This window comes from Lissotriton vulgaris, chromosome 2_1 (assembly GCF_964263255.1).
Source record: "Lissotriton vulgaris chromosome 2_1, aLisVul1.2, whole genome shotgun sequence".
Taxonomy (NCBI): domain Eukaryota; kingdom Metazoa; phylum Chordata; class Amphibia; order Caudata; family Salamandridae; genus Lissotriton; species Lissotriton vulgaris.
Genome location: NC_141687.1, coordinates 322,057,919 through 322,071,956, shown reverse-complemented (window position 1 = coordinate 322,071,956; position 14,038 = coordinate 322,057,919). Strand labels below are relative to the sequence as shown.

Sequence of the window (14,038 nt, the reverse complement as noted above, 5' to 3'; positions counted from 1 at the left end):
TGGGAAAAAAGAATTACAGCCTCTCAGAGGCTGGAGGGACAGGCCGTGGCGCGCGGAGTCAAAGAGGCAGACTCCCTTTTAACCCCTCTGCGGCCAGGCTGGATCTAACCGGCCTGGCCTTTGTTCCATAGTGACCCAGAAATGATTCAATCACTTCCGGGTCACTCTGGGATTGACCCGGGGGCCAATCTACATTGAGGCGCGCGCGCCGCATCATGGTGATGCGATGGGGGTGCGCCCCAATAGCTATAGCGGGTAGCGGGTGGGGGCCGGTGCGCCCCGCCATACCTGCGGCGGGGCCGATGTCGGCCCCGCCTTTCCTTTCTAAGGAACAACAATTCTGTCTAGTCTTCATCATGATTCATTAAGCAACCCTGACTTACGTTCTCATTTGTAAGTCTCTTTTAATTGCGATGGGCCACTAAAGGCAGTTATCCCCTCCTTCTATATTACTAATACAGAGGCAAATCCCAATTATTAGGTTTTCCACTGGAAAAATCTGGTGACACGTGGGGGAAAAGTTGAGTAATGAGGGGCAACATGCCGAATTAATGCACAAAAACTCATTCACACAGTTATTCCTCATTTCTGAGTGGAAACCACAGAGTAATGCAGTAATGGTGCACCCTTGAAATACCATCTCCCTCACTCATAAAGAGGCCTCAGTATTTTAACACAGCACAGGAGCTGAACAGACCCATTGGTGTAGAAAATGCCATACTATCAGGGGCTGATCAGATACAACGGTTGAGATGACTCCTCAGTCTCAGAGACATAGAGACTCAGAAACTCCACACCCTCACAGACTGACGAGACTCAAGGAATCAGCAAACTCCACACCCTTACGGACTGACCAGACACAGGGAATCAGCAAACTCGACACCCTCACGGACTGACAAGACACAGAAGCTCAGCATACTCCACACCCTCACGGACTGATGATACACAGGGAATCAGCAAACTCCACACCCACATGGACTGAAGAGACACAGAGGCTCAGCAAACTCCATACCCTCACGGACTGACGAGACACAGGGCATCAGCAAACTCCACATCCTCACCGACTGACCAGATACAGGAAATCAGCAAACTCCACACTCTCACGGGCTGACAAGACACAGGGAATCAGCAAACTCCACATCATCACGGGCTAACAAGACACAGGGAATCAGCAAACTCCACATTCTCACGGACTGATCAGACATAGGGACTCAGCAAACTCCACATCCTCACAGACAGACGAGACACAGAAGCAAAGCAAACTCCACACCCACATGAACTGACGATACACAGAGAATCAGCAAACTCCACACCCTCACGGACTGATGAGACACAGAGGCTCAGCAAACTCCATACCCTCACGGACTGACGAGTCACAGGGAATCAGCAAACTCCACAGCCTCATGGACTGACGAGATTTAGGGAACCAGCAAACTCCACATCCTCATGAACTGACGAGACACAGGGAATCAACAAACTCTACACCCTCACGAACTGACCAGACACAAAGAATCAGAAAACTCCACACCCTCATGGACTGACCAGACACAGGGAATCAGCAAACTCCACACCCTCATGGGCTGATCAGATACGGGAATCAGCAAACTTCACACCTTCGCGGACTAACTAGACACAAGGAATCAGCAAACTCCACACCCTCACAGACTAAGCAGACACAGGGAATCAGCAAACTCCACACCTCACGGACTGACGAGACAGCGGGAATCAGCAAACTCCACACCCTGATGAGACACAGGGAATCAGCAAACTCAACACCCTCATGGACTGGCGAGACACAGGGAATCAGCAAACTCCACACCCTCACTGACTGATCAGGCACATGGAATCAGCAAACTCCACACCCTCACGGACTGATGAGACACAGGGAATCAGCAAACTCCACATCCTCACAGACTGACCAGGCACAGGAAATCAGCAAACTGTACACCCTCATGGGCTGACGAGACACAGGGAATCAGCAAACTCCACAGCCTCACAGACTGACCAGACACAGGGAATCAGCAAACTCCACAGCCTCACAGACTGACCAGACACAAGGAATGAGCAAACTCCACACCCTCACGAACTGACAAGACATATGAAATCAGCAAAATCCACATCCTCACGGAGTGACCAGACACAGGGAATCAGCAAACTCCACAGCCTCACGGACAGACCAGACACAAGGAATGAGCAAACTCCACACACTCAGGGGCTGACGAGACACAGAGGCTCAGCAAACTCTGCACCCTCACGGACTGACGAGACACAGGGAACCAGAAAACTCCACATTCTCACGAACTATGAGACATAGGAAATCAGCAAACTTTGCACCCTCAGGGGCTGACTAGACAGAGAGGCTCAGCAAATTCGGCACCCTCACGGACTGAGGAGACACAGGGAATCAGCAAACTCCACACTGTCATTGACTCACCAGAAACAGGGAATCAGCAAACTCCACACTTTCACAGACTGACTAGGCACATAGAATCAGCAAACTCCACACCTTCACAGACTGACCATACTCAGAGAACCAGCAAACTCCACATCCTCACGAACTGACGAGACACAGGGAATCAGCAAACTCCACACCTTCATGGACTGACAAGACACAGGGAATCAGCAAACTCCACACCCTCACGGACTGACGAGACACAGAGGCTCAGCAAACTCCACACCTTCACAGACTGAAGAGACTCAGGGAACTAGCAAACTCCACACCTTCACGGACTGACAAGACACAGGGAATCAGCAAACTCCACATCCTCATGAACTGACGAGACACAGGGAATCAGCAAACTTATTAATACCCTCAGGGGCTGACGAGACACAGAGGCTCAGCAAACTCCGCACCCTGATGGACTGACAAGACACAGGGAATCAGCAAACTCCACACCCTCAAGGACTGACAAGACACAGGGAATCAGCAAACTCTACACCCTCACGGACTGACGAGACACAGAGGCTCAGGAAACTCCACTTCTTCACAGACTGAAGAGACTCAGGGAACTAGCAAACTCCACACCTTCACGGACTGAGAAGACACAGGGAATCAGCAAACTCTACACCCTCACGAACTTACCAGACACAGAGAATCAACAAATTCCACACCCTCATAGACTGACCAGAAACAGAGAATCAGCAAACTCCACACCCTCATGGACTGACCAGACACAGGGAATCAGCAAACTCCACACCCTCACAGACTAACTAGACACAGGGAATCAGCAAACTCCACACCCTCACAGACTAAGCAGACACAGGGAATCAGCAAACTCCACACCTCACGGACTGACAAGATAGTGAGAATCAGCAAACTCCACACCTTGACGGACTGATGAGACACAGGGAATCAGCACACTCCACACCCTCACGGACTGGCGAGACACAGAAAATCAGCAAACTCCACACCCTCACTGACTGATCAGACACATGGAATCAGCAAACTCCACACCCTCACGGACTGACGAGACACAGGGAATCAGTAAACTCAACGCCCTCATGGACTGACAAGCCACAGGGAATCAACAAATTCCACACCCTCGCGGACAAACCAGACACAGGGAATCAGCAAACTCCACAGCCTCACTGAATAACCAGACACAGGGAATCAGCAAACTTCACACCCTCATGGACTGACAAGCTACAGGAATTCAGCAAGCGCCACACCCTCACTAGCTGACACAGGAAATCAGCAAACTCCACACCCTCATGGACTGACAAGCCACAGGGATTCAGCAAACGCCACACCCTCACTGACTGACAAGACACAGGAAATCAGCAAACTTCACACCCTCATGTACTGACAAGCCACAGGGATTCAGCAAACGCCACACCCTCACTGACTGACAAGACACAGGAAATCAGCAAACTCACGTACTGACCAGACACAGAGACCCAGCAAACTTCACACACTCACAGACTGACGAGACACAGGGAATCAGCAAACTCCACACCTCACGGACTGACAAGACAGTGGGAATCAGCAAACTCCGCACACTGACGGACTGACCAGGCATAGGGAAACTCCACACCCTCACAGACTGACCAGACACAGGGAATCAGCACACTCCACACCCTCAAGGACTGACGAGACACAGGAAATCAGCAAACTCCACACCTTCACAGACTAACTAGACACAGGGACTCAGCAAACTCCCACTCTCACAGACTGAAGAGACACAGGGAATCAGCAAACTCCACACCTCACAGACTGACGAGACACAGGGAATCAGCACACTCCACACCCTCAAGGACTGACGAGACACAGGAAATCAGCAAACTCCACACCCTCACGGACTGACCAGACACAGGGACTCCGCAAACTCCCACTCTCACAGACTGACGAGACACAGGGAATCAGCAAACTCCACACCTCACGGACTGACAAGACAGTGGGAATCAGCAAACGCCACACCCTGACGGACTGACCAGGCATAGGGAATCAGCACACTCCACACCCTCACGGACTGATGAGACACAGGGAATCAGCAAACTCCACACCCTCATGGACTAGCCAGACAAAGGGAATCAGCAACATCCACACCCTTACGGACTAACCAGACACAGGGAATCAGCAAACTCCACACCCTCACGGACTGACGAGACACAAGGAATCCGCAAATCTTGCTTTCTCAGCAGATGACAGAACATAGGGGAGCACGAACTTTACAACATCGGAGTCTGACCAGATTCAGGTGCTCCGAATACGCAACACTCTCAGGTGCTTACCAGACCCATTGGCTCTCCCAGACTCAGTGTTAGGGAAGAACAGGTGCTGGGCAGTTTTTACAGTCTGATAGGGTGGCCAGACATAGCAGCTAAGAAGGCTCCACGGTCTCAGGGACGGGCTTGCTCCAAGCAGATTTCACGGTCTCAAGGGCTGACTAGACACATGACATCCAGTTTCAGGTGCTACACTCGGGGGCTCCACAGAATCCACAGTCTCTGGAGCTGACCAGATGCATGGGCTCAGCGGACTTCGCAGTCTCAGGGTCTCAAAAGACACATGGGTTCAGCAGACTCTGCAGTCTTGGGGTCTCAACAGACACATGGATTCAGCAAACTCCACAGTCTGAAGGGATCAACAGAAACATGGGCTCAGCCGACTCTGCAGTCTCAGCGTCTCAAGAGACACATGGACTCAGCAGACTCCGCAGTCTCAGGGTCTCAACAGACACATGGGCTCAACAGACTCCACATTCTCAGGGTCTCAACAGACACATGGACTCAGCAGAGTCTGCAGTCTTACTGTCTCAACACACATATGGTTTCAGCAGACTCCCCAGTCCGAAGGGTTCAACAGAAACATGAGCTCTGCAGACTCCGCAGTCTCAGGGTTTCAACAGACACATGGACTCAGCAGACTCTGCAGTCTCTGGGTCTCATCAAACACTTGGGCTCAGCAGATTCCGTAGTCTCAGGGTCTCAACAGACACATGGGCTCAGCAGACTCCACAGTCCCTGAAGCTTTTTAGACAGATGCATTCAGAAGACTCCACAATCTCAGGGGCTTGATAGACACATGGGATCAGCAGACTTTGCAGTATCAGGGTCTCATCAAACACTTGGGCTCAGCAGATTCCGTAGTCTCAGGGTCTCAACAGACACATGGGCTCGGCAGAGTCTTCAGTCTTAGGGTCTCGACAGACACATGGGCTCAGCAGACTCCACAATCCCTAGAGCGTATTAGACACATGTGGACTCAGAAAACTCCACAATCTCAGGGGCTTGATAGACACATGGGCTCAGCAGATTATGTAGTCTCAGGGTCTCAACAGACACATGGGCTCAGCAGACTCCATAGTCTCAGGGTCTCAACAGACATATGGGCTCAGCAGACTCCGTTGTCTCAGGGTCTAAACAGATACATGGGCTCAGCAGACTCCATAGTCCCTGAAGCTTATTAGACAGATGGATTCAGAAGACTCCAGAATCTCAGGGGCTTGATAGACACATGGGATCAGCAGACTTTGCAGTATCAGGGTCTCAACAGACACATGGGCTCAGCAGACTCCGTAGTCTCCGGGTCTCAACAGACATATGGGCTCTGCAGACTCCGTTGTCTCAGGGTCTAAACAGATACATGGGCTCAGCAGAATCCATAGTCTCAGGGTCTCAACAGACTTATGGGCTCTGCAGACTCCGTAGTCTCAGGGTCTCAACAGATACATGGGCTCGGCAGACTATGTAGTCTCGGGGTCTCAACAGATAGCTCGGTAGCCTCTGCAGTCTTAGGGTCTCGACAGATACATGGGCTCAGCAGACTCCGTAGTCTCGGGTCTCAACAGATACATGGGCTCAGCACACTCCGTAGTCTCAGGGTCTTAACAGATACATGGGCTCAGCAGACTCCATAGTCTCAGGGTCTCAACAGACATATGGGCTCAGCAGACGACACTGTCTCAGGGTCTCAACAGATACATGGGCTCAGCCGACTCTGCAGTCTCTGGGTCTCATCAAACACTTGGGCTCAGTAGATTCCGTAGTCTCAGGGTCTCAACAGACACATGGGCTCGGCAGACTCTGCAGTTTTAGGGTCTCGACAGACATATGGGCTCAGCAGACTCCACAATCCCTAGAGCGTATTAGACACATGGACTCAGAAAACTCCACAATCTCAGGGGCTGTAGTCTCAGGGTCTCAACAGACACATGGGCTCAGCAGACCCCGCTGTCTCAGGAGCTCACTAGACACACGGACAAAGAAAGCTCAAAAAACCTGAGACCGCTGGACAGGCACAGGGCAGGAGCTCTTCAAGTGCCACGGTCCGAGGTTGACCGGTCGGGGCTCAGTTTACATCGGAGCTTCACCGAGGTCCACCCTCGGGCAGGGACTTGCCGAGGCGTTTCCTGCTCGCCCTGCACTGAGCCTGGACCCGGAGCCACCATCACACCACGCCCTGTGACTGAGGCGGCAGCATCTCTAACTCAAGCTGCGTAGTCCCAGCCCTTTCTGCAAACTTCATACCCCCACCCACCCCCCACATACACACGCCACTCCCCGCCAGTACATCACCCCGTGGACGGGGGAGGCACATTTTGTACAGACATCACCACTCTGCACCTTCTCACGCAGGCTCTGCGAACGTCACCTCTCCAAGGACACCACCCAGGAGCCTGGACCACCACTCTCAGCATCACCTCTCCATTAGACTCCTGCCCGCCTACTCATTGTTTTCCCTTCACCCTTCCCTGGCACCCCGTTCCACCTGCACCCCGACAGCGAGGTCACCTTGGAATCCTTCGTTCCCGACCACAAGGTCTCAGGTAAGTGGGCGCTTTCCTGAAAAAGACAACTCCCCCCGTTATTCATATATTTATGTAGCTGATTCGGCGGCTCTCGCCAAGTTCCGTGCACCACTTGTCTGTACTAGGAGGTTCACAGGTGTCTGGCGAGCGGGTCCGTGTATCCACCGGGGGCACGAGGTGGGATGGAGGGCGGGGGGGAGGGGGTGTAGAATGCTCCGCGCCCCGTCCAGGTACCAGGAATGGCGCGAGACAGCCAGGCTATGAGAGAGTTCCGTGGACCGTCAACTGCAAGGGAGAGAGCGGGAAATTGAGGACATTTCCCTTGCACGTGCTGCTGCTCTTTTAAATCCTTCCAAGGTAGGGCGTGCTGTCCGGTGCTCCCGATGTCACAGACTGTGAGTGAAAGAATGAAGGAATTCGATCATTTATATATAGCTAGTGCTGTGAAGTGCCTAGACCATATCAGTGTGATGAGTGTGGGGAGGTGGGAGGAGCGAGGGGTTGAATGGAGGGAGGCGGAGAGGTAAATGGGGATTAAGCCCCTAAGGCGGGGAGCTGTGTAAAGGGAGTGGTGTGGCGAACGTGGTGCTCATACGAGAACCGCTAACCACTTTCAGCCCACTTACTTCCCCAATTGTCCCTGGCAGTGGCAGAATTTGGGGTGAAAGTACGAATTTTAAATTAAAAATATTAAAAAGGGATTAAATGCATCACCATCGAGCGGTTCAATACCCGCTGTGCGCGCAGGGGTGTGTCTAGTATGCGGGTAGGGGGTACTCCTTAGTACTATTGCTATTGCTGTCCCAGTTAGATTATACTTTCAAATACAATATCATCAAGAGACATTTCCAAAACGTATAGTGTGCTTCCAAAACTCAACATGTGCCATTTTCCCCGTGGTATTTTAGAGAGTGAATCTACCATCGTGTCTGTTGTCCTACTTACTTGGTTATGGTTTTTTTTGTTGGTGAACACGTCAATTTCTGCTGCGGATGAACGCGTTCAGAACCTGCTTGGGCGTTTCTAATGTGCTCCTGAGAGATAGATGTATGCACAATGAGAAAAGGGAGATACAAGGTCAGAGTCTACAGATTGAGCACAACCATCTGGGCTGCCTTTTCTATAGGATCACACTTTGTGTGTGAGTTTGAAGATACATTTTTTATGAAAGTGTATTGATTACTGTTTTGTAAAATTGTGTGCGTGGAAAGAAAGCTAATGTGGTGTAGTAAACGCGTTCAAAGCCCGTGTTGTAAATTCCCAACTTCAACATACTGTTTGATCGTGGGCAAATTAATTTGCCCGCATGTGCCTAAGTACGCGCCTCAGCTCCTATATCAGAAAACATCTGAAATAGTTAGAAAGCTGTTATTTTGAAATGCCATTTATGTAACCTAACATCTAGACAGCTTGTTGGTAGTTTCCCAGGGCCAACATCACATCTCCACCCCTCACTCTCCCCTTACTATCCTTAACAGGGGCAAAGCACTCCTGTGACTATTCGCTGGGCTGAGGAAGGTAAATCCCTACTCAGGTCCGCCTAGTATTTGACCTACTTTGCTTCCGTGCTAATGCCTTTTTCAGAAGCTCTAACCGCGAAGAACATAGCCTGGTGGGTTACTGTGCCTGCTGTAGAAATCTGTGCCTGTGACCGAATCTCAACTGAGCGAGGTCGCCCTCCAATTCTTCTATGGGCCACTAAGCATGGTACTTAATGTTAAAACATTTTTATTATCCTGGTAACTTGTTCGAGGGTCAACAATATTAAATATCAGCTTGGAAGACCAACTTTCGTGAGTGCTGCCGTATTTACCAGGACAAATTGAGCTAAAAACAAACCTAATATCGATTTTAAATTATCCTCCTAAGAAATACCCACCCGCCACCGACTAACTATTTTTGATTTTTATATTTTGTGGTCCGAAAATATAAACTGTCAAACCACCTCATCTATGCTTTTAAATTGTATGTTTTGACTCCCGTTAAAATTCAACTTTTTAAGTTTGTAAACAATAACACGGACCTCATATCTGAGTGTTACAGCAAGTGGAAAACCAGGCTTGGCTTTTATTTGCACCCGCCTTAACACTTACTGCACACGATGGGTTCTGAGTAAACTACACTCCTGGGATTTTGCACATACAGTTTCCTCAGTATTATCTGATGTAAATGTTACGGATAAAACAGTGCAAAAAGGGAAATATTGTGCCCCCACCAAATAAAAAAACAGTCACAAAGACCATTTCTTATCTTATTCCTCGTAGGACACAGCAGACCTTGGAATGGGGCATATAAATCAAACCAGTGTGATGCGGAAACAGTACTCACTGTCGCTTTTTACACGATTCAACTACGGCATTCAGAAAGTTTTATATTTGTGCACCTTCATTTTCCTGCTATGATGGCTTTGTAATTGGTTTTGTGGATTTCTAATGATTGATGAATATTGATACGCACCTCTTGGTTAGACAGAAGCAGCTTGTAGTTGTTAATACCTTGTGTCCCCTTCCCGAGGGTCAATAGAATGTTTCTGAGTGGTGACCGACTCTGGACTAGAACTGTGCCTGCTAGCCAAGGGCAAGCACAAAAGCTGCTGTGTGGCTGTTAATAATGAATGAATACAGTTCACAACAGGATCTTCTTTGGGACAACAGTAGGCCTTTTCAGTAAAGCTGAAATACATTTAAAGGGACAGTACCAACACTTCTCAGCCACAACACTGTAGCCAAGGTGGTAGCTGAGTATCTTTTGGTGAGCGTGGTGAGGCCAGTTGGAGCCATGTGTGGTTCGCCGTGTCTGGTGGGTGACTGCCACCACAGCCCACCCTCAGCCTTTTGTTTGCCGCTGCCCATGCGTGGGGGAGACCAAACAGACACACATCTGCGGGGGTTTCTCCCGATTTCCCCCTTCCCAGATAGTATAATCAACATTACTCCCCTCCTTTCCTTCAATTGAAACACAAACAATCTTGGACATTAACCAATTAACTCAATAACTTGGACAAATCAAACTGGGAGTTCTAACAGTTGTAGCTGGTTCACAACATACAGACTTTAGTCGGACAGACAGTGCAGGATTATTTCGCAGGGGGTACTTCGTGCAATTACCCATGTCGCTGGGGTCTCAATGACTAGTGACTTGAGTGTGAACTTTGGCAGAGGTCACTTTTGGCCTTGTGAGAGGGCCAAGTTGTTTTCACTGCCAAGACCTGGAACACCCTCCCTATCCACATACGGCAGACCCAAGACCTACTCGCCTTCAGAAGACTCCTCAAGACCTGGCTCTTCAAGAAGTAGCAGCACCCCCCCCTTCCTATAGCGCCTTGAGACCCTCACGGGTAAGTAGCACGCTTTACAAGTACTCTGATTGATTGATTGAAGTGGTTGACCACTAATTGGGTCAATAGGGCCAGGATCAACACTATCTTCTGGGGGTCCAATCGTTGTCGTTGGCAGGGTCTCGTCAGTATGATAGTGTGCTCGTTCTCTGACTTTGGGGGTATCTAGGCTTATCTCATTGTCCGCCCTGACAGGCTTAAAGAGTGAGGTGTTTTGAGTGATTTCTTCATCACCATCTTGCTGGGCGGTGATTATCATGCCCTAGTGTTAAGTTATGACCAATGGGTGGTTTTCAAAGGGGAGTCTGAATTTGCTGTCTGGGTGCCTGTCTTTCACAAACACCATGTCACCGGGGTGAAGTTTCGACAGCCGGCCTCCATGTTTGACACTCGCCTTGTGGTTGGTGTTTCTTCTTCTCTGAAGTGTTAGAGCATTATCGATAAGTGGCAGCGTTTAATTTGGGTAGTGTGGAATGGTGTCAGGTATTACCCGCCCCATGTTAGCTCGCTCCAGGGTTGCCCTGTGGTTGAATGTGGGGGTTGGCGATATTCTCGCAGGAATACATAGACCGCACATTCCAGTTGTTGCTATTTAGCATGTGCAATGCAAATCACTTTGTTAAGTGAGAGCATTAAGCTCTCAGCCTCCCCATTAGCTTGAGGCTACCGGGGAGCTGCTTGCTAGTCCCTGATAACTCAGGATTGTAGGTCTGTCAGTTCGGAGCTCCCGCAGGAGCCCGTGCATGGCCATCATTTTCTTGAGCTTGGGGATGACTTTGGTTGCCGCTAAAAATGTTACCAGCTCCACCTTTGAATATTTTGTGTAGCCATTGATTAATTTAAGACTAAGATATATTGCCTGTCAGGAAGGCACCCAAAGTCCAGGCTAGACTATGGTTGCTGGGGGCCTCGCTTCATGATCGCTGGGAGAGGTGCATCTGGCAGGACTGTGACTTGGCACCTTCGACAGGATCGCACAGTGGCTTCAATCATCTCATCCATGAGTGGGAACCATACTTTAGTCCTCAGGCTGTTCTTGGTTTTCACCGTGCCTTGGTGACCATTGTGGGCGAGTTGCACTGCTTGTGGGATCAGACAGCCGAAAATTGCTAAATGGGGGCTTCGCAGTAGATATTCGCATGCATTGGTAACAAGCTTGTAACATACATGGTAGAGCAACTATAAGGCTCTCTTTGCCTCAAGTCTTTGGTGGGCTCTATGCTTCTTAAGGGAGCTCCACCTCCCTCACTGGACTGCAGCCAGAGCTAGTTGTAGAAACTTGCCCTGCTCAGCTGCCCTGTGGATCATGTCCAATGACAGAGACAGAGGCCTGGATCTTTCTATTACTTACTTCACATACTCCTCTGTGTCTTCGTTTCCTTTTATTCTTTTGAGTGACCTCACACTGATGGCGGGACCGGCTGGGTTGTAGGCACTAGACTGGAACCCGGCAGTCATAATCTTACAACGGAAGCACCCACTTCTCGATGAGAGGCAGTGGTTTGGATGCAGTACGCTGAAACAACAGGATAAACAGCTTGCGATCTGTTGTCACCACAGAGTGGTGCCCATAGATGTACAGATTAAAATGTCTGCATTGCCAGTGAATGAATCTGCCTCATTGGTTTACCATGCCTAAGAAACTCCGCACCTTGGCTATGTTAGTCTATATGGGTGGTTCACTGGCATCCCTCACCTTTTCAGGGTGTGGGGCTTGTAATTTGCCGAGAATGTGTACCCGAAGAAACTGAACTGTTGTTTCATGAATTCGCACTTCTCCAGGTGGAGCAGGGCCCAAAGTCCTGGATCTGTTGCAGTACTCCCCGAAAACACTCATGAGGTCCGCTCACTGATTTTGCAAATATGAATATGTCATCAGTGACGTTAATGAATCAGTGTAGCCTTGAAAGTATGTCCTGGATATTATTCTGGAATATTCCCAAATGAAGATGGCGGTAACGCCAGAGCCGCACGTGTGTTCGGAATGTAATAACGTCACTCGAGTCCAGGTGTAAGGACAATCGGTGGTACCCCGACTGCAGGTCTAACTTAGAGAACCATTGGGGTCTTATGTGCTTGCTGATGAGGTCATCGATGGTGGGGTGCGGTCAGGTGGAGTTCTTCTCTAACTGCAATGTTAGGGAGCTGCAAGTCAATACAGATGCAGACATCTCCGGGTTCTTTTTGCTTTTTCACTACCACAATGGGTGACACTCACTGTGTGGGGCCAGTGACATTCTAAATGATGCCAGCACATTCTAACTTGCCAAGTTTCTTCTCAACTATGGGCCTCAGAAGAAATGCTAAGCGATGATGTCGCAGGGCTACTGACTATATTGATTTGTCATTGTGTCTGCCATCTGCCAATGTAGAGTCCTATTACATATACAGTGCACTTTCCCGTTTACACCTTAGAGCACCTTTAAATAGGTGTGCCGTGTGCAAACAGGGAGAGTGCACCATATCACCATGAATGCACTGCCCCCAGGGCAGCCGCAAACTTGTGCTGTCCTGAGGGCAGCACATTCAAGTAAACTACGGAGCAGCTGCTTCAAAGTCAGTCCGTGTTTCACTAGGCAGGTGGTACCCACCTTCTCTTTCAAGAGAGGGGACAGATCCCATTGCAGGTGACTGCACCTTCCTGCAATGGATGTGTGGAGGGTCCATGGGAACCCCTTCCTCCCCATCAGAGGGCTGCCTGTAGGAGGCAATCTGAAAGTGTGCCACCTTTTTGTGCACCTCCTAAAGGCATGTTTGCCTCTTCGCATGTTTGCCTCTTCGCCGGCATCCATAATAGGGAGTAGGCACAGAGGCAAAGTGATTCCTTAATTTGCATGGGGCCACCTCCCCATGAAAATGAGGGAATGCCCTCTAATGATAGCGCTGGCACTACATATGCACTAGCGCTATCTGTATTACAGAAGGGACAGTAGTAGCATCTGCAGCCCCTTCTGTAATACTAAGGTGCCCCGGGGATACACAAAGTGGGTGCACATGCCCCTTGCGTCCGGGGGCACCCTGTGTAATATGGCCCATAATATCTATGGGTGTTCCCATGTCAATAGTTGCAGTGAGCATGTGTTGGCCAGCACAGAGTTGGCACTGGAGAGGTGGCCTGCGGGTGTCAGTTTTGTTGCCGACAGTAAATATAGTGTGCATTGTATATTCAGTGACATTGTCATTATCCATGTCTTCCATTCCACCTTCTGTTTGGGGAATGGTGTGGACGGTTTCTTTTGTGGTCTTGTGGTTTGACGACCTACACATGTTTACAAAGTGTTTATATTAGCTGCATACATTGCAATTCCATCCTTTAGCTGGGGAGTATGCTGACCTGTGTGACTGTCCTCTGCAATTCCCACACATTTTCTTGGCGTAAGGCGGTCTCTTTGAGGGTTTGATGTTACGCTGCAGTTGGACGGCATTGAATGGTTGCACCCTGATTGCCCTG

General features: G+C 49.7%; 1 protein-coding gene across 1 annotated transcript in view; it reads left to right on the top strand.

Annotated features, from left to right (window-relative positions):
- The first annotated feature begins 6,794 nt into the window (after positions 1-6,794).
- The window catches only part of LOC147730264 (transient receptor potential cation channel subfamily V member 1-like), a 460,470-nt gene continuing 453,226 nt past the window's right edge, over positions 6,795-14,038 (top strand). Inside the window, exon 1 of the mRNA XM_086955033.1 lies at positions 6,795-7,268. The gene's annotated coding sequence lies outside the window, so the exon portion shown is untranslated. The remainder of the gene's footprint in view (positions 7,269-14,038) is intronic.